Raw genomic sequence first — 20,756 nt, forward strand, 5'->3', positions numbered from 1 at the left:
AAATTTTGTGTATATAAATTAATCCACAAGAAAATAAGTGGTTAATTTGTTAATACCATGCCAACATTCAAAATGGAATGTGGTGCTGGACACGTTGAGCAGTGGCTGTTGAGTAAGTATGTTATGCACCACCAGTGCCCCTTCTGGTACCACTTGGGACTAAAGCCACCTCCGTCCAAGGATATGTACTCTCACACCCACCAAAGAGTGAACGCCACTTATATTAAACAGAAAAGAGGAACCGGAAACTCGTAAAGACTATTTCTTCAAAGGAATATCAGCGCTTTGGAACTTCAAAATGGATCATATTTCAATCATTGACCGCTATCCAGAAAAAATGTCAATGGATGTCCATATACGATCCGAAATACTTATGAAATATACTACACTCTCCAAAAATATTTGGACACCATTCCACATTTCATTGAATTAGTCTAATCGTCCATAGAAAGCCTCTATTATAGTCAACGAGAGTACCTGAGTCATGGTCGCCGTCCTCTACAGGTTAAACAAGCATAACAGACAATGTAAATTTGCATATTTGCATTTGGTTTAGATCCGTCGATTGGCTATAAGTTAAATAAGCACACATAAGACAAAATACAAATTTAGGCGTCAACCCAGCCAATCGACGGATCTAAACCAAATGAAAATATGCAAATACATTGTTTATTATGCTTGCTTGTTTAACATGTAGAGGACGGTGGCCATGATGCAGATACTCTTGTTGACTATCACAGAGGCTTTCTAAGGACGATCAGACTAATTCAATGGAATGGTGCCCAAATACTTTTGGAGAGTGTGTTTGCGCGGGTAGCAGAGTGGTATCGTCACCATCCTCCCCACACCGGGTGGAAAAGGCCCAGCTTCGACTCCCTCGATGAGACGAGGAACTTTAATGGGCTTTTTTGATATGCCCATTAAAGATATGCGTATGTGAATTCAAGCACATTAGAGTGCAGAATAATAACAGAGTATCACATAAGCAATCAGTGATGTTATCCGCAAGTAAAAGCGAACTGGTACTGAAACCGTCACTAAGCAACCTGGAAAACCTTCTAAGCTGACAGAACATAACAGGAGAACCCTGCAAGGAATGGTCCACAGGTCAACATGTTGTCATAACACACACAGGCCCTCAGTGAGCCGAATGGGAAACATGCAGCATCAGTACAGTGTTCAGGATGCTGGATAGCATGGGTTACCACAGTCGCAGCAGTCCACAAGCCACTAATTGCCCTGACTAATGCCAGGTGCAGTCCAGCTTGGTTAAGGCCCGCTATTCTTGGACCTAGACCAATGGAAATCTGTGCTTTGGAGTGGCAAGTCTGTTTAATACTGTTTCCGTTGTGACGGTGGTGTGAGGACATGAGCATCGATCAGTTAGACTGAGCCTGTCTACAGCTCTGACCTCAATCCTACATAAGAGCTCTCAGATGAACTGGATCGTCCAGTGTGTGTGAAGAGAGAATGTCCAAAAGAAAAGAACTTAATTAGCCACCGTTTTGAAGGCCGAATGTCAGAAGATATAGGAGGCTGTTATAAAGGTTATGAGGCACACGTTATTAGTTTTATTGTAAATAAAGGTTATTCTTAGATATGCAGGTGTCCAGATATTAATGGTAGGGCGATACATATCGCACTGAGAAAGATTGCCATTAAGGATGCGAAATTCATACACAGCTGGAACAAATGTATATTTGAACTGTAAAGACCTAGAATTATTCGAACATCAGTAATGGCACGCATAAATCAGTGGTGGTAAGATTCATGCGGGATTGCTATCTGACTTAGATACGCCAAACAGATTTGGGGGCGTCATCAAGGGTTACTCAGATTTTAAAATGCAACAAAAGTAAATTCATTACATCCAGAGATATTCCAAAAGCGTATATAGGGAGCAAGAATTTTAAATGCCTTGTTAGTAATAGTGTGTTGGGGGACAGGAAGAAGCTTAATTAGTGTCCGAAACGAGCACCACAAACCTTAAAGCGAAAGGCTTCTTTCAGAAATCGATTCATTGCAAACAGTAACTTTAGAACACTGCATACTTGACATGGAAGACACGCAATGTCTTGAGAGAGGCTTTTCTACTGACTGTAGTAGACGATTTTATGCGCAGAACGTGCGATAAATTTTTCATGAAGTACATTATTAGTAATGTTTCACAACATGGCACGACTTCCCTTGGAGTGTTAATATATCGCACTGAGTGTTCAGGAAACTGGGTAGTTATCTTCGGTTGTCTTCACTCTTTCACACACAAATCTACAAATATTAACAAGGGAAACGACACCTATAGGAAGAGCATGGAAATTAACTGACCACTTTATTAGGTACACGTGGTTTTCATAAAATGGAGAATTTTTTCATCAACAGCATCGTGTATTCCTGCAACGTGATGGGCAGATACGACGGGTGCTGATAAGTTCTCGACCTATAATAGATAATCCAATTATATACACATTTTATTTAACATGCATTCATCTTTCAACTCCACACATATTTTACAACGAAGTTCCAGCATTTGTAATCACCCAAATATAAATTAAAAGACTGCTCCCCAAACCAGACTTCTGCTGCTCGTATAACGTCATCATTAGATGCAAATTTGATACTCTTTAAATGTTTTTTGAGATTTGGGAAGAGGTAAACTGAGGGTGCAAGATCTGGTGAATACGAGGGATGATAAAGAAGCCTGAAGCATAGTCCAGCCAACTTGGTTTGTGTTTGATGTGCTGTGTGTGTGCAGAGCAATGTCCTGCAAAAACAGCACTGCTAAGCTGAGTTTGCCCAAAAAGCTATAAATAATGCTTAGAATTAAAATTTGTTTTATCCTTTTCCAATTAGTCAATAAACAAAATATCATCCTTGTCTCAAAAGACAGAGGCCATGTCCTTCCCAGAAAATTTCTGGCCACGGAACTTCTTTGGACGGAGGAAGCCACTGTGCCTACACTCCTTCGATTGTTCTTTGGTCTCTGAATCATAATGAAACAACCATGTTTCTTCCATGGACACAATTCGCACCAAAAAACCATTGGAATCGTGCTCAAAATGGCGAGGAATGGCAGTTGAAGATAGGACACGTTGTTTCTTTTCATTAACATTCAGATATTAGGGACCCATTTGGCAGAAAGCTTTCAGAAGATTAGACTGGTCGCAGAAAGGAGTCAATGTGAACGGAGAGTACCTAAACCATTTACGATTTGCAGATGACATTGTGGTCATAAGCCACGATCCCAAAGAATTAGAGGAAAATCTTAATCAGTTATGCACAGTTAGTAAGGATTTTGGACTAAAGATGAATATGGCTAAAATAAAAGTAATGATGAACAAGTATGCCACAGAAAGGAAAATAATGATTGAAGGAGCAGTAATTGAAAAGGTGGAGTCATATACTTATCTGGGACAAGTTATTAGCTGTAATAATGATAAATGGCTGGAAGTCAAGAGAAGAATAAATTTTGGATGGATAGCATTCAGGAAATATAGTCACATACTGAAGAGCAATATCCCAGTTTGTCTGGAACGTAAAATAATGAATGAATCAATGTATACTCCCCACCATGACTTATGGAAGTGAAACTTGGGCACTCACCAAAAGAATGGAAGAGAAGCTGAGAACTACACAGCGAAGAATGGAACGAATTATATTGGGAATCAGACTGTTAGATAAGAAGAGAAACACATGGATTAGGCAGCAAACTCAAGTAAAGGACATTCTTATCAAAACTAAAGAACTAAAATGGTCTTGGGCAGGACACATAGCTCGAAGACATGATGACAGATGGACTAAGAAAATAACAGAATGGTACCCAAGAGGAGCTAGAAGAAAACCTGGAAGACAAAGGCGGAGATGGATAGATGAAATTCATGAGTTTGTGGGTAGTAAATGGATGGCCAGTGCTCAAAACAGAAGGAACTGGAAAGTTGCTGGAGAGGCCTTCATCCTGCAGTGGATTGAAAATGGCTGATAATGATGAATGATGATGATTGGCAGAAAGCTTCCACATGTCCAAAATCTAATAAATTACATATTTAACACGTTCCCTGGGCACGCCTAAAGTCTCAGCTATCCATTTAGCAGAAATTCATCTATCAGAGAGTATCATGGTATAAATGGCAAAAATTCGTCTTCAGACACTGTCAGGAAAACTGGTCTTTCTGTCCTCTCTGCACCCTCAGTGTCAAAAAAAAAAAAAAAAAAAAAAAACCATATCGTTGGTGACTTTAGGAGATGTATTTCACAAGTTTTCATAACTGCTCTACCCTCAGGTTTGCTCAAAATGACGTTTCGGGCTGATATCCTTACTTCAAACTGTAAAAAATAAAAAATGGATACTAGGGATTTTTGAGGCAAATGGGCTCTTTCACATAAAAAAGATAAGCTCTTTCATAATTTGTCAAAAATTTGTAAGTGGGTTGGGTCGGGGCTAGAATTTATCAGCACGTAGGGATAAGACGCATGAAGTATTTTATATAGCGCAGCTGTTAAACAATAGCTCAACTACACCTCTGTTAACAGAACACTGTTAAGTTACTATACAGCAGCGATCAACCTGGAAGTCTGCATCTCAGTATCCGTCTCTACCAGGAGGAGCGAGGCCAAAAGAAGCTCATACTGCCCAGTTCGAAGACAGACAGAAAAATAAAAATAAAGGTAGAATGGTAGACCGCCTCCAGACGCGCCGCTATGAGTATCTCGGAAACTACAATCCTGATGGAGTTTCTACGTAAGACTGTCTCGGATGTATCGAGACTTGCCCAACAGCCAATTACCACCCAGCAAAAAGGAATTTGTAAGAAACAGCTCTTTAATTCGAGAGACCAAAGGGAGCTAACAAGACTTGTGTAAAGTAACAACCGTGTACAATATTGGTAACCAAAGAGACATTTCAGAACGCACAACTGGCTGTACTTTATTATGGATGGGCAATCGACGAACGAACCGGATTCCGCTCTGTCAGAAAGAAACAGTGGGATGAGGAACACTAACCCTGGACAGTGGAGAACTGCAAGAATGTTGCTCAGTGTGATCAGCAGGAATCTGTTTTCTGCTGGTGAGAAAAAAAAAATATGACGAATACAGCATGTATATTATGGAACTGTACATGAAAAGCTGTGTACTGATCACTGATATTTATTACTCCATCTTTGATGGAGCAACAAATAAAGTGTATCGTGATTCGTCTGATCACGTGACTTTCTGCCATTGTTCCTCTATGGAAACAAGATCTTCTCAGCACCACTGCAAGTGGATTTTTCTGTTTTTCTCTGAAAGAAGTGCCTTATGAATAGGCAGGCGACTGCCAATACCCTTCTTCAAATCCTTGCCAATGGCAAGGGTTGAAATAGGACAGTTCTGGGCGTGTTTGAATTCAGATGTTACTTGCTGCACACTGGATGTCCTACTTTATCGTATAGTTCTCCATGGAGTGCGACGGCTTCGCTCCTGACGTATTGTTTTTCTGCCACATTTACGCCTTTGAGATGTGGAAAGGACCACTTGCTTTCCAGTCATTAAAAACCTTTAAGATGGATGCTTTTGAGAAACCAGTTATCTCTTTCGTTTCTTGAATCGTCGTTCCTGCTAAACGTGCACGCATGATAAGACCTTTTTTAAAGTCTGATAGATCAGGCGTTTCCCCCATTCTGGCTCCAGATTACTACAGTCGAACAGTCTGTGCAGCCTCTATACACGTGGTCACCACAGTGGTTATACAAAGGGTACTAGGAAAGTTTTGCAATACAGCTTTGTTTATTTAATTTTTTCAAAGTAATTTCCTCTACATTCAATACACCTCTCCATCCTTCGAAACCAATCTTTAAACCAGTTCTGCCAAGTTTCACTAGGGAGTAAAGCACACTCGTTGTCCCAAGCCCGTAGAAGGTCCTCATCACTGGAAAACCGCCTCCCTTTTAGCTTCATTTTCACATGCGGGAACAGTGCAAAGTCGCAGGGAGCAAGGTCTGGGCTGTAGGGAGGGTGCTCGAGAAGTTTCAGTCCTGTCGTGGTCAAATATTCAGTGCAGGCTTTGGCGCGGTGAGCTGGAGCATCCTGAGATGGAGGTACCAGGTGTCCATTCTTGACTTTGGCCGCAGGTTCTTCATAGATCCAATGACTTTAGGCAGGCATTGTTCAGTATACCACTTAGCTGTGACTGTCTTCTGCGTGTCCAAAACGACACGTTCCACAATTCCACTCGATTTGAAAAATACAGCTATCATTTTCTTCTTTACAGATCGGGATTTTCTGACAATTACGGGTGTGTCGTCATCATCAAAGACCCAAACTTTGTTTTGAGCCTTGGTCGGCAGATCGTAATAGTACAGCCAAGTCTCGTCACCTGTCACGATGTTGTTCACATACCGAGATTGTCCCTTATCAAACTTTTTTAACATCTCCCGGCACCAAGTCACACGTCGTGTCATCTGCTCTTCAGTCAGTTGATGCGGCACCCAGAGAGAACAAAGTTTCTTCACGTGCAAATGATCTTGCAGAATCGAACGAATTGCTGGTGCATTTAGGCCCAAAGTATCCTCTATCTGTTGGTAGGTCACTCGCCTGTTTTCGTCAAGCATTTTCCTCACAGCAGTAACGTTTTCCTCCGTAACTGACGTTCGTGGCCTTCCCGGCCTCTCAGAATCCTCCAGAGTGAAATTTCCCCTTTGGAATTCTCTATACCACCTGAATATCGTTGTACGATGTGGACAATCATCATCTAGTGCAAGAGTCATTTCTTCTAAGCACTGGTCTATGGTTAAACCACGCACGAAATTATACCGCAAAACTGTCCTTATCTCATTTCGTGACCACGATGCCATCGCAAGCACTTTACACTCTCACTACTAATGAATAACTGAGCCCATCGACTTGGCGCGGCGGCTACTATGCACGTATGAACATGTCTCAACATGCAGCAACAAGCAGCTTCCTGTGATTCATTGTTGCGTCATATTGCAAAACTTTCCTAGTACCCTTTGTACTAGTACAGGGAGAAGAACGTTGAAATTAACTGTACCAGCTGAAGAATTACTGAAATATGGGTAGAGTGAGATAATGGACAGATAGCAAAGATAGGGATGCTATTACTAAGAAATTGAAGGGTTCTTCTTGCTCTTCTAGATCTAGAGGGCCACTGCAAAACGTAAACAAACACCTATAACGGATTCCACGTATTTTCATTTGTTACCCGAGTTAGAGTTTCCTGAGAGACAGAGATCCCAGATAATCCGCAACTCTGATAAGCGAGTTTACAATAGTTAATAATATGTCGCCGCACCTTTGGACTTATTTACACACTATCCTGGTCCAGTCCTCCTTCAACACAGAGATCGATTCGGCTATGATTGCAAGCGAGTCGGCCTCGCCCGAAAACGACATTCCAGTTTATCCCAAAGGTGATCAGTGGGGTTAAGGTCAGAGGTCTGGGAAGGACAATGAAGTTTTTACAAGCCTATGTCTTCAAACCAAGTCTGTATAGACCGTGCGTTATGACATAGTAAACTGTCATGCTGAAATAGAAAACAGCCCTCTCCATGCTGCTACCACAACGTAGAAAGAGTGTGATTGTCCAGAATGTTGGAGTACCGTATAGCATTCATTATTTAAGGAATGATGACCAAAGCATGAGAAACAACCCCACTTCTACCAAACTTCACAATTAGACGATACATCTTTGTGAATAATGCTATTCGGACATCCAATTATGGCTATCATAAAACTGCGGTTCGTCGTCGCATAACGAGGCTTTTCAACGTTCCAGAGATCAATTATCATAGGTTGTGCAGCAGGCCTGTCGACCGTGTGCGATATCTAATTTCTGTACGCTACTGTAAAATCCGAAGAGTTGCAGTTGCCTATGCATCACCCTTGTGCCAATAGTTCAGTGGCCTTTCTGGACTCCAGGTTGGCAGTAGTGAAGGGTGTAATCGACAGGTCATAATCGATTATACCCATATCATTCGAACGATTGATCCGATCATGGAAAATCATTCGATTATGCAAAATCATTCTATTATGGAAAATTTTGATCATGACTATCACTAGTTGACAGTATTCGATGAGGACCGACGAGATCAAAGTACCTCTTTTCTGAGCGTCCACCGATCTATTTCATTAACTTCTGATAGTTTACCTTGTCTTTCCCAGCTGTAGCAGCAGTATGATTTAGTGGTTATATCATCATCCGAGTATTATATTATATTGTGGTTAATATAATATCCAATATTATATTAACCATTATTAAGCTAGGATATTGTAATTGTGCACGAAAATTAATTGAAAACATTAATTGCTGATATGGCATCCTATGATGGCTTTCAATTGGAGGTAAGCTCAACATATCTCGACTCATCTACTGAATTCTGCTTACTTTTCAAGTGGTCAAGGTTGTTTTCACACTTATTGTGTAAAATTCGAAGACATACAGTTCCCTACACTTCACCCTTGTGCCAAAAACAGTTCGGTGGCCTTTCTGAACTCCTGGTTGGCAGTAATGATGACCATATTATTGTCAATAATAATATGGCCATCATTACTGATTAATTGATTATTTTACACTTATTGGGTAAAAGCAACAAGTGGATGGAGGTATGGTTCATTTATCCCAAATCCCTGAGGTGTGTGCAGATACTTTTGCAATACAGCGTATTTATTTAGCTATGAAGGACTTTGAAAGGAATGTCCAAAAGGCGTCTCTCTACCCTTTGAAATCGGATTTTTCTCTTTTTGAACTCTACTATCATTTATAGATTATACATGATCGTATATTCAACAACCGGTGGTACCAATTCTAAGAAATTACCATGGTTTACATGTTTGTAAGATCCGTGGCAGCTGTTGCTGCCTCGCTCTGTAAACAACGCCGTTCCTGTCGAACAAAACAACGTCTGATTTCTATAAATTTTTTCTGTTTTTAAGCATTCAGTTATTTACTTTGAATGTCTTTTCCTCGGTTGACATATACAAGTACATATATTCCAGCAGAGTTTGTTTCATGTGATTTTTATGGAATTTTAAAGTTTTATTTTTCAAGTTGATCTTAGAAATGTTTCATGATCACTTTCTGTGCGAATAAAATAAATTCCTCTGTATTGAACTTATCTTTGACGTTCTAAATCCAATATGACATCTTTATAATAGGAAAAGTTAATGGAATTCTCTATCGCTTTCTAACATACACAATACCAACAGCTTTCAGGAAAAGATTTACTAACCCTACTGCACCTTTTTTAGATATCAGCAATGGTCAGTTGGCAGGAAGTTGGCTTCTTGCCAGTTGTGTCGATTGATATGAAGTCAAGGTTCACAGCTAATAGATAATTTATGGGATTCTTACTGTGCATTTTTCCACTGATTTTTTTTTCCAGTTGGAGCGTTGATTGTCGAGAATGCAGCTTTTATACTCGCTTGTAATCCCAACGAAAGATAAATGAAGCTAGATATTACCATTAATACTTTCCAGAAGAAGACTTCCCTTCTGTAGTAGCCTTGTCAACAAAATGATGGATGTCCGGTAACGGCAAGAAACTTATCTCGAAACTTCTCCTGGATTAAATATGAGTGTATAACACTTAAAATATTCCCAACAAAAAAAAGCGCAACTTCAAGAAAATTGAATTAAGAAGAAATATTTCTAGGTGTCTGTAGGTCCCATTAATGGGCAATTTCCCGCTTTAAGATCACACTGCTTTGTGCATTTGCAAAAGATCTGCAATTTAAAAATCTTCCTCTCATCAACGATCAGGTGTATAAATGCTACATTAATTTCCCTAAATTCTATACGAATCGTCGATGAAGGAACTTGACAAAGTCAGAAAAAAGGATTGTTATTGACGGCACATCTTAATGAACCAACTGACAAGAGCAGTGTCCCATGCCATATCCATGCAGGGATCTATTAATCTGTCTTTAAATGATGTACACATGGGGACACCACGACCAGTACCGTATGAAGAACTGACTTTAGAACATAGAACAGATTTATCTTAATACTTGGAACATTTATTCTCTTAAGAATTCACAGAAAGTGATGAAAACTATTGGCAGTTGAAGCCACCTTAAAGTTGAAACCACCATTTGGCTGAACCTTCCACATCGGGTAATTTTGCAACATAATTTTTGATGGTTCTTAAAATTTGACAAATTTCCAGTAGTCATATTGTAATCATACTATATAAAAAAAAATGCGCTGATATACTACACTGTAAATTAGAAATAGCCTACACTGTCCAGTCAAAACATTATAACCTCCTCTGGTGTTTTAGCAATCGGTTGTTCCTCCCGGCTGATGGTACCCATTTCGAGGTGAGAATCAGTATAACTGTGATACTGCAGGTTCCTGGCGTGTTTTCGAAGTACTTGATCGACGCGGGAAAGGGACGTGATCTGATGGACTTTGTAAAAGGGATGATTGTCGGGTTCCGGTTGAAGGGAAACAGCATTACGGAAATTGCGAATCTTGTGGGCGGAGTACTATAGAAAGCGTACCAAGAATGGACGGATATTGGACAGAGCGGTAGCCGACGACAAATGGCTGGCACCCATGCCCCATCGATGGTGGTGGTGGTGAACGTAGGCTGTCCTATCTTGTGCAGGCCGACAGACGGAAAACGTGGAACAGCCGACTCTCTACGTTGAATTTCTTTGATAATGGACTGGCAGTGTTTCCAAGACAATGACCCAATGAACCCTCTTCCGTATGGGTCCCCAGATTAGGTGCCCTCTCAAGGTATCCATCATTACTGCCACCCACCGCCAACGATGCTAAAGTTTACATCTGAAAGGCGTCATTGGACCACTGATGGCTGTAAAACAATTGCCTTTTCCGGTGAATCACGTTCCTTGCTATGCGTACGGACGGTAGATGAAGAATACAGCGATAAACTGGGGAGATGAATCCTTTCAATATCTTAGTCCAACACAAACAGGCAGGTGGCGACAATGTTTTGGTATGGGGGGTTCTTCCTGGGACTTTCTGCACTTTGAATAATCCTGGAGCCCTCATACTCCTAGACTGCACTTTGAATAATAAAAACTACCTATCCATTGTGGCTGATGAGAAAGACCCCTTCATGGTGATTGTCTTCACAGACGGCGCAGGCATGTTCCAGCAAGATAATGCGGAAACTGCTGTTTCCGCATAGGGGGAATCCATAAACTCCGAGTTCGTCATCTTAAATTATTAATGAGCCAATTAACTTGTTCAAGAATAACAGCAGATGATCCTATAACCCTCTAACAACCTTCCACATATCATAAATTGATAAAAACAATGAAACTGCCTAAGTTCCAAAGTATATTACTGTGTGTTCACTTAAAAGTAGTTAGAGTGGAGGGAAAAACTTATGGTTCTGGGGTGGGATTTCCAATCTGCACAACAAGTTCTGGTCTGCAGCTTTGGCGATTGGCCAACAAATTTACTAAATTAGAATCAATAAATACATAAATAAAAATGAATACGAAAGAATAATGCATATCTTGAATAATTTTAACATATTTACCCACACATATAATCATAATATATAAATAATCACCTGGTTGTTGTTGTTGTTGTTGTAGGGTTTTATGAGTATCAGTGCGTGTTCTGTGATCGATTTTCTGTTTGTTGGACTTAAAACCCAAGCTTCAGTAAGTAAAAACCATGCTACCCTCGCCTGACGCCGACTAACTTACTACGTTGTGAAAAAAAACCATAAAAATTTCTCTCGTAATGGAAGGGATTCAAAACCAGGTATTCAGTATAGGGAGGAAGCCAATTCTTCCAACTGTGCTACCCACGAGGGCCATGAAAAAGGCCCATAAAAATTCATTCCGTCGTCGACGGGACTCCAACTCAGGGCTTTTCCACCCGGTGTGGGGAGAATGACGATCCTACCAACTCTGCTACCCACGAGGGAACCTGGAAATCCTGTCAGAAATACATTAGCTCACTGGAAAATGCCAAAAATCCAAGACAGTACGGTGAGCGACATTACAGAAGGAGATTATGGAACCTCTACTCTGAACAGAAGTAAACTTTTACAGGACCAATGAGAGATTGCCTCTTATTGGACTCGCCTTGGCAACAATGACGTAACAGCCAGAAACACAACAGACGGGATCCTTTTGAAATAATATTCTTGTCATTAAATTTTGTTCTCACAAAAATCAAGGTCATTAGGTCACATTTATTACAGCCATAGAATTCGTGGGGGAGAAGAGACAGAAAAAGAAATCAATCTTAAGTTTAGAGCTCAAGAAAATAGTTACCCAAGCATGAAAATCGTAAGTGTACCTAATAAAGTGGCTATTCAATGTAGTTATACGTAATAATACTGTTAATAACTGATTGTTTGTTGTAGGGTTTTAGGCCCATCAGCGAATTAAGCCATGAGATCCCATACAGGATTAAATCCGAGTCAAGGTAGTAGCAAACACTAAATAAAACATCAATATACTTCTCCATTGGAGTAGTGCGTTTTATTTATAATAATTCAATACTAAAACAATTTGTGGCGAAATGCTTCCCCAATATTAGATTGAGCATCAAGTAGTAAATATGGTTTGTTCAAAGCTACTTTCGAAATCCAACTATGCCCTTCAAATATAATAAATACTGAGGAAGACACATAAAGCATCCTACGAAAACTAGAGAAAAAAATCGAAGATATTTTCACAAATCAATGCGAAACGCTAGTTTTAAACTTGGCAGCAGCCTTACACGACCCGTAGCTGCACACCCCTCACCAAGAAAAGAAAATGGATGAGAAGACTTAGCTACAGCTTTTTGGCTACGTATTCAGCAGACTGTAACCTAAAGTAATTTATGAAACGAAATTTTCGTATAATATGAAAATTTCAATGATTTATTCATCATGTAAATTCTAAAAGAATAAGATATTTATGAAGGTACTGATATTAAATTTAACTTAAACTATGCTAATAAATCCAAAAATTTCCACCTCATATGAAATATAGACATATACGAGAACTTATAGCGTCGATACCATAGTTTCTTTCTCCATTAGTCTTCAGCAGAGGAGAAAGAAATCCAGTTTTTCTCCTTTACTGAACTTTTTTGTTGTAGAAAAGCTTTGATTTATGCACAGTTTCAAAGTCGTATTAGATGAAGCGAAACTCAAAAGAAAATCCATAGATTTCGAGAACAACTCGATGACTATTATAACTTCCATGGTTGCAAAGACTGATATTTCTCATTTAATCACATGACCTCTAACTTAAAACAACTGAGGGTCCTGATCTTCAAAACGCTATGACTTCTACACGCTATTCCTTCTTGTTAACTCCTGATGATGTTGATGCTGAAGAGAAGAGGAATTCTGGCTTATTTCATAGCCCCTCTCTGCTCACCATGCCTACTAATGACCACAGCTCATTATGCTGCACGTACTAATTGATTTAACTTTTTATATGGCTTTAACTTACTCCAAATTATATTAGTAAATGTTGACATGAGCCAATATGGCACAGTTACTCATTCTTACTAAATTTATTCCAGCTCGTCTTGTTTACTGACTATACTTTCAGTGAATATCATTTCTTTGCTTACTTTTCCCTCTTGGGTAGATTCATCTTCCTCTTGAGGAAGATGAATGTACCCAAGAGGGAAAAGTTGGTAGATTCATCTTCCTCCATACACCGGGTGGAAAAGAACTGAGTTCGAGTCCCGTCGATGATGGGAAGAACTTTTATGGGTCTTTGTCAGAACGTGGCTGAGTTAGTCTGTCTCAGGCGATGGTAGCATTGTTTTCTCTTCGGAAAATCGGAAGTTTTCGTCCAGCAAACAGAAAATCAATCTCAAAACACATTTCTCTTCTTTTTGATACATGATTCGTATTTTGCATGACACACCATAAACACCCAGGGATAAAAACAAACTTTAATTTTTAAATTATGCTATTCGCTTTTCATTGGTCCACAATGCACACGTACCAAATAGTGTTTCTCAACATTTGTTTGGACAGGCCAAGTTAATTCTTATTGAACTAACTTGGCCTGTTCGTGCATACAACATTTGTCAATGAATTTTTAATTAAATTTAAAATGAAATTTCGTATGACCAAGCCATTCTTTATACAAGATCTTTTTGATATCAATGTTCGTATGAAACCTCAGTATACTCTGTAATCGATTCGCCAAACCTCCTCACTGACATTTATTTTTCCTATTGTTTTATCCATCAACTGAATTATACCAACCATTTAAGCATCGATCCAATAACTGCACTTCCTACGTTAATAAATCAACTCCACGCTGTCAGTTTTGTTCCTCTTCCAAATGATACTTCGTCAAAATTATTAGAAAGTTTTGAATTATAGTTTTTTTATTGTAATATTACCCCATTTATTACACTTACTGCATTCAAGAAGTTTCCGGAAATTTTTCTAATCCTCCAAAAAAATGAATGTAGCATATCTTTAAACAAATTTCTCTTCTCACTGATTAAAGATTGGAATACAAGAGAGCTTTGTTTACACTTTACTTTCACTTCTGTAAGTGCAATATTTTGGGAATACATTCGAGGAGGGAGGAAGGGTTATTCCAAAGACCGAAATTAGAGATCATTAATGGATGCTGGCTGGGTAATGAGTCTTTTGATGTTCAGTTTGCTGTTATTGTTGTTCTTCTTGGATTTTAGGAGCATCAGTGACTAAGGCTCTGTGTATATTGTCTGTAAATTGAGTTTGTTCTGAAGTCGATTTTTTGTTTGCTGGACGAAAAACCCGAATTTCCAAGAGGGAAAACCAAGCTACCACGCCTGAGACCAACTAACTCAGCCACGTTGTGAAAAGGCCTATAAAAGGTTCGGTTTGCAGCCCGCGCTATAATTCTATTGAAAAAAGATAGTAGTAGGCTAGCACGGTACCGGACGGGTCAATGGCAGGTTGGTAAGCTTCTCTGGAGATTGTGTAGGGATTAGAGTTCCCTACATGGAAAATAACGCTGGCCCAGTAACGCGTTTTCACGCATAGCGATTCTCGATGATCCTAAGGGACGATACGCCAAAAGACAGTTAACATGGAGGACGGTAGTGAAAAGCGTGTTTATTTTTGCACCAAAAAAAAATTAAAAATGCCTGTGAATTGCATATACACCGATGAGTCAAAACATTATGACCACATACCCAATCTGATGTTGGTCCTCCACGTGCAGCCAAAACAGCTCGTACACGGCGAGGCATGGAGGCTACAAGATTTCTAAATGGTATCTGGTACCAACACGTAATCAGCAGACCTTTTAACTCCTGTAGGGTCCGTGGTTGAGACATCGCAGATCGGAGTTGCTGTTCCAACACAAACCACAGATACTCGATGGGATTGATGTCTGCGGGATTTGGAGGACAGGGCAATACTTGGAAGTCTTCCTCATGTTCCGCAAACCAGTCTCGAACAATCCGGGCGGTGTGGCATGGCGCATTATACTGCTAAAAGACACAGTCGCCCTTCTGTTGCACCATCTGGGAGAGCCTTCGCTCACCTCGAGCATCGATGAGCAGTGGGCGTCCGACAGCTCGCCGACGGTTCATGGATTTTCCCTCCTCGGACCACTTTCGGCATGTACTAACCACGGCTGACCATGAGCATACTACAAGCTGTGCCGTTTTGGATATGATCTGACCCAGTCGTCTGGCCACTACAATTTGGCCTTTGTCAAACTCGCTTAAGTCCGCTGCCTTTCCCATCTGAAGAACAAGGGTAACACTGATTAACGGAGCTCAGGATCAGGTGTTTTTTTATACCGTGTCCCGACCCGCGCACGCGCCACAGTTCACCTGCAGTTGCTTCGATTTGAACGACGACTCGCTGGTCATAATGTTTTGGCTCATCGGTGTATTGCATTGTATGCGTGTCTTGTTGCTTAAATAAATAAATAAATAAATAAATAAATAAATAAACGGAGTTACCACATGGAGGAGGGAACCAAGCACCCATAAAAATTCCTCCTTTTTTGATGAGATTCGAACCACACACAGTATGGGATCCAAACCATAATGCTACCTGAAATGCTCTTAATATGGAGTCAAGATGTAAAGAAATACTTTAATTAATTTTTTTTTTCCAAATAGCTAGGACTGGGTGGTCACAGGTTGAGAAGGCCGAGGAAGAAATTTATTAACACAAACTAGAAGAAAGAAAAAAAAAACAATTAAGATTAACAGTATTTTTCTTTTAGGCTATTTCTGTATTCCTCCATTTCTAAGTCTCCAAAATTTGTCTTTTTTCCTAAACTTTTACTTTATTGATTAGAATCACTGTCCTCCCCCACACCGGATGGAAAAGATCTGAGTTCGAGACCTGTCGATGACGTGAGGAATTTTTTATGGGCCTTTTTCATAAGATGGCTGAGTTAGTCGGTCTCAGGCGAGGGTAGCATGGCTTTTTCTTCCAGCAAACAGAAAATCTACCACAAAACACACGCAATTTACAGACAGTATATAGAGCAATACCGCCTTAGTCGCTGATGCTCCTAAAACTCTACCACAATAAAAATTGATTTCTGTGTGATACACCGAATTGTCGCGCATACATCAAATTGTCGCGTACACCGAACTGTCATGTACCAAATTGTTGCATACAACGAATGTACTTGGTTGTGCAAACCAAACGCATTGTCTCGCAGTGAATTGAGGTATACCCCTGGAAACAGGCTTGTATTAATCTTCCTAATCTTCCTTATCTTAGTGCACGGATACTTTCAAGAGGGGGGCAGTCCCCCAACCTTTTTCCCCCACACTTGTGTGCCAACCTGGACATCACTGGATTAATCATGCTGCGCCTCTGAATTGGCCGTTAAGGTCACCCTATTTTACTCAATGAGACTTTTGGCTGTGGAGTATGATCAAGGATAGAGTATATGAAAAAAAAAAAACACAAAAAAAAAAAAAAAAAAAATTCGTGATATCAATAATTTAAAGCACACAATTACCACTGTTATCAACAAAATTCTCACAGAAATGTGTGCAGCTGCATCAAACTCCACAGTCGAGCGACTTTGGAAAATGAATTGATGCTAATGGTTCAAGCATTAAGCGGAAACACTCTATCTGATGGTAAAAAAAAAAAAAAACAAAGAAACTTAGCCTCAAATCATATTCAAAGAATAAGAATTATTCGTAGAATTTGAATTTGATTCATTCATCAAAAGAGGTTTTTCGTTACATCCAAAAAATAAACAATTACCTCTGTTTCCTAATATACCAGCTCTTATATATACTATGCTGCCACTTTATTAGGTACAACTACCTAGTAGCGTGTTGAGTCTCCTTTAGCCTTCAAAACAGCCTGAATTCGTCTAGGCATGGCTTGATCAAGATGCTGAAAACGTTGTGCAGGAATGAAGTAACCATGCAGACATGAGTGTATCACGCAGTTCCTTGAGATTCGATGGAGGTGTAGGCCTGCAGCAAACAGCCCTTTCCAGCTCATCCCAAAGATGTTCAATACAATTGAGATTCGCGGGCCACTGCAGCAAAGAAAAGTCATTATCATGTGCCTGGAACCATTCCATAGTGATTCGGGCTTTGTGCACCGGAGCATTATCCTGCTGGAAGTTACCATCTGACTGAGAATAAACTGTCAACATGAACGGATGCACTTGGTTAGCAACGATGTTTAGGTAAGATGTGGCATTCAGACGTGAATCTATGGACCCAACGTATGCCAATAAAACATTCCCCACATCATAACATTGCCCGCAGGACCTTGCACAGTAGTCGTTAGACATTACGGATCCATGGATTCATGTTGTTTTCGCCAAATTCTGAGCGTTCCATCAACATGATGCACCAGGAACCTCGACTCCTCAGACCAGGCAACTGTTTTCCAAATCCTCGATAGTCCAGTGCTGGTGTTGCTGTGCCCATAGGGGGCGTGCTCTCTTGTTCTTCCTGATAACAAAGGTACGCGATGTGGCTGTCAGCTGTTGCAGCCCATTCGCGACAAAGTGCGACTAGTGGTCCGTTGCGATATTTTGTTCTGCCCACCAAGGTTGTATTCTGACGTGATATGCGACATTTTGGCCCGTCTGTTTGCTTGCACAATTCTAGCCATCCTCCTCTGAACTCTGTCATCAACAAGCGATTTTCTTCTACAGGAGTGCCGTTGAGAGGATGTTTTCTGTTCGTTGCACCATTCTCGATACACCCTTGAAACTGTGGTGCGTGAAAAGTTCAGGAAAACTGCCGTTTCAGAGGTGCTTTGTCCAGCACGCCTTGCACCTACTATCATGCCACGTTCGAAGTCCGTTAGATCACTCCTTTTCCCCATTCTTTCTATGATTTGTACGCGTAACTGATACAAGAAAGGTTGTTCTGCTGCTGCATTTATATCCACAACTGTCGTCATGTGACTTGCAACGTTGTGGGACAAAGCATTTGTGTGCACACCAGCGGTATACCTAATAAAGTGGCAGCACAGTGTGTGTGTGTATATATATAGATATATATATAGGGCAAATTTTTTTACTAACTTCAGCAATAGCTGCATCATCCAAGGAACGATACTCTGCAAAGAAAGGGTTGTTGTAGTAGGGTTTTAGAAACATCAGCGACTAAGACCATATTGCTCTGTGTATATTGTCTGTAAACTAGTGTGTTCTGTGGTCGAATTTCTGTTCGCTGGACGAAAAACCGGGAGAAAAAACCATGTTACCCTCGTCTGAGACCGACTAACTCAGCCAAGTTGTGAAAAAGGCCTATAAAAATTCCCTCAGTCATCGACAGGACTAGAACTCAGATCTTTTCCACCCAGTATGGGGAAGACGGCAATCCTACCCACTGTACTACCTACGAGGGCAACAAAATAAAGGGGGGGGGATATATATTACTGCAAAGATGGATGAACTTTCTATTTATGGACTATTCAGGAAAAAGTTACGAATTTTTCATTTTTAATAAAAAGTGCATTAGACTGTAAACACAGAATCTTAAGCCATAAACCCGCTGTAGATTTTTTTTTTTTTTTTGAAAACATGCTATAACTGCTGTTTTCACAGGCAAGAATTTTCATTATTCATTCTTCCTTCCTACCGTTCATTATCTTGGAAAATCGAAACAAATCTACCGTAGAGATACAGAAAAAGTTTCTACATTTTCATGCTTTATTTTTAATGGGCACGTGGAATCATTTCGCTAAAATATCCACATTCCCGGTAGTCATTTAAATGTTTGGTTCTACATTCAATTTTTTTAAACCTTCCATTTATATCAACTTTTTATTTAAAGTATTGCGACTCAAGTTTTTACTTTCCAGGTTATATTTGTTGCCTTTGTAACCACAAATGGTAGATGCCATGAACTAGAAAAATTAGAAGAAAAAATAAATAAATAAAAGGAGTGCTATAGCTATATTATTCTTAATGGAAGATTATCCTCGTCATGAACGTAGAAAATTCCATTTAAACGGAGCACTCTTTCTGTCCATTATCTCTGTCCATCTGCACGGAAGTCATATCTTCTTGCATTTAAATGCAAGAAATGCCAAAAGTATTTGAATGACACGCATATTTTCCCTTTTATGAAAATAAAACAAAATTGGTCTTCGTTTGTCGTCTGCAGACTGTGCTGCCACTCAAATATTTTACTTTAAACCTTAACGAAATATATTCTGTATTTAAATCCTCTTTATTTTTAATATACATTTTGTGATGTCATGCCACGCACGCTGAAGATTAAGAATGAAGGATAAAAATTTTCTTGCAAAAGAATATGGCATTCACGAACATTTTTTAAAAAATAAAATTGCTTATTCGACACACTGCCCATGGCGGTGCTATCTAACGTTACCAACAAGGAAGGCAACTGTTAAATTTCCATGCTGTCTCACATAATAATTTTATTAATCTTTTTATTTTACTTTAGATCACAATACTCATAGATGGTAATTCAGCCGTTTAGCCAACTACATTTATCACAAAACAGAACACAATTTAATAATTAAATATTAATTATTAAATTATTATTGAATGATGCACGACATGGGAAGAGGCCAGAGATTTTCTCTGGAAGATAAAAATGCTTTATGGCTACCTGAAGCTTCCATTAAACAAAGCGGTAGCAATGTAAATTATTTGTTCTCGAGTATTACAGAAGGTATGCCTTCATGGTAGCAGAGTTGGTAAAATCGCCGTCCTCCCTACACCGGATGGAACAAGACCTGAGTTTGAGTCCCGTCGATGATGTGAGGAATTTTTATGGGTCTTTTCCACAACCTCGCTAAGTTAGTCAGTCTCAGGCGAGGGTATCATGGTTGTTTCCTTCCGGAAACTCGGGTGTTTTCGTCCAAAAAACAGAAGGAAGTCCTTTCTACAGTGAATGACAAATATCATCAGAGAGAGAGAGAGATAACGATCGGCCAAAATTAGCAATGATCATATCTGTCATAGCCTACAGTGAGCAAAGCGAGGAGGTACAGTTGTACATGCTTTTTTTGGGCCACTTAAAACTATATCATCTTGTGATATTTATTGGCTGTCGCCCTTTTAGCCAATCACCGCTCGCTCCAAGGAGTGGAAGCCTCAACTCAAAGAGGGGCTTTTATCTCAACCAACAGCGGCTCAGCTTGCGAAACATTCTTGCGATGTAAAGTCTTGCAGACAGAACAGTGTATTATTTCAAAGCCAGCACAGAATTTAACCGCCTCAAATCCAAACGATTAAATCGAACCTGGACAAGCCCGTAAACACTGATAAAACTCCACACACAAAAAATACCCCATCAAATTTCCTGCTGCAGATCGATCTGATTTGATTTC

At 39.8% G+C, this 20,756-nt stretch overlaps 1 protein-coding gene across 1 annotated transcript in view; it reads right to left on the bottom strand.

Moving 5' to 3' along the window:
• The window catches only part of LOC150082532 (uncharacterized), a 510,090-nt gene that overhangs the window by 36,339 nt on the left and 452,995 nt on the right, over positions 1-20,756 (bottom strand). The window lies entirely within an intron of this gene.

The sequence above is a fragment of the Mastigoproctus giganteus genome, chromosome 7 (assembly GCF_048544385.1).
Source record: "Mastigoproctus giganteus isolate SK-2022 chromosome 7, ASM4854438v1, whole genome shotgun sequence".
NCBI classification, from domain to species: Eukaryota; Metazoa; Arthropoda; class Arachnida; order Uropygi; family Thelyphonidae; genus Mastigoproctus; species Mastigoproctus giganteus.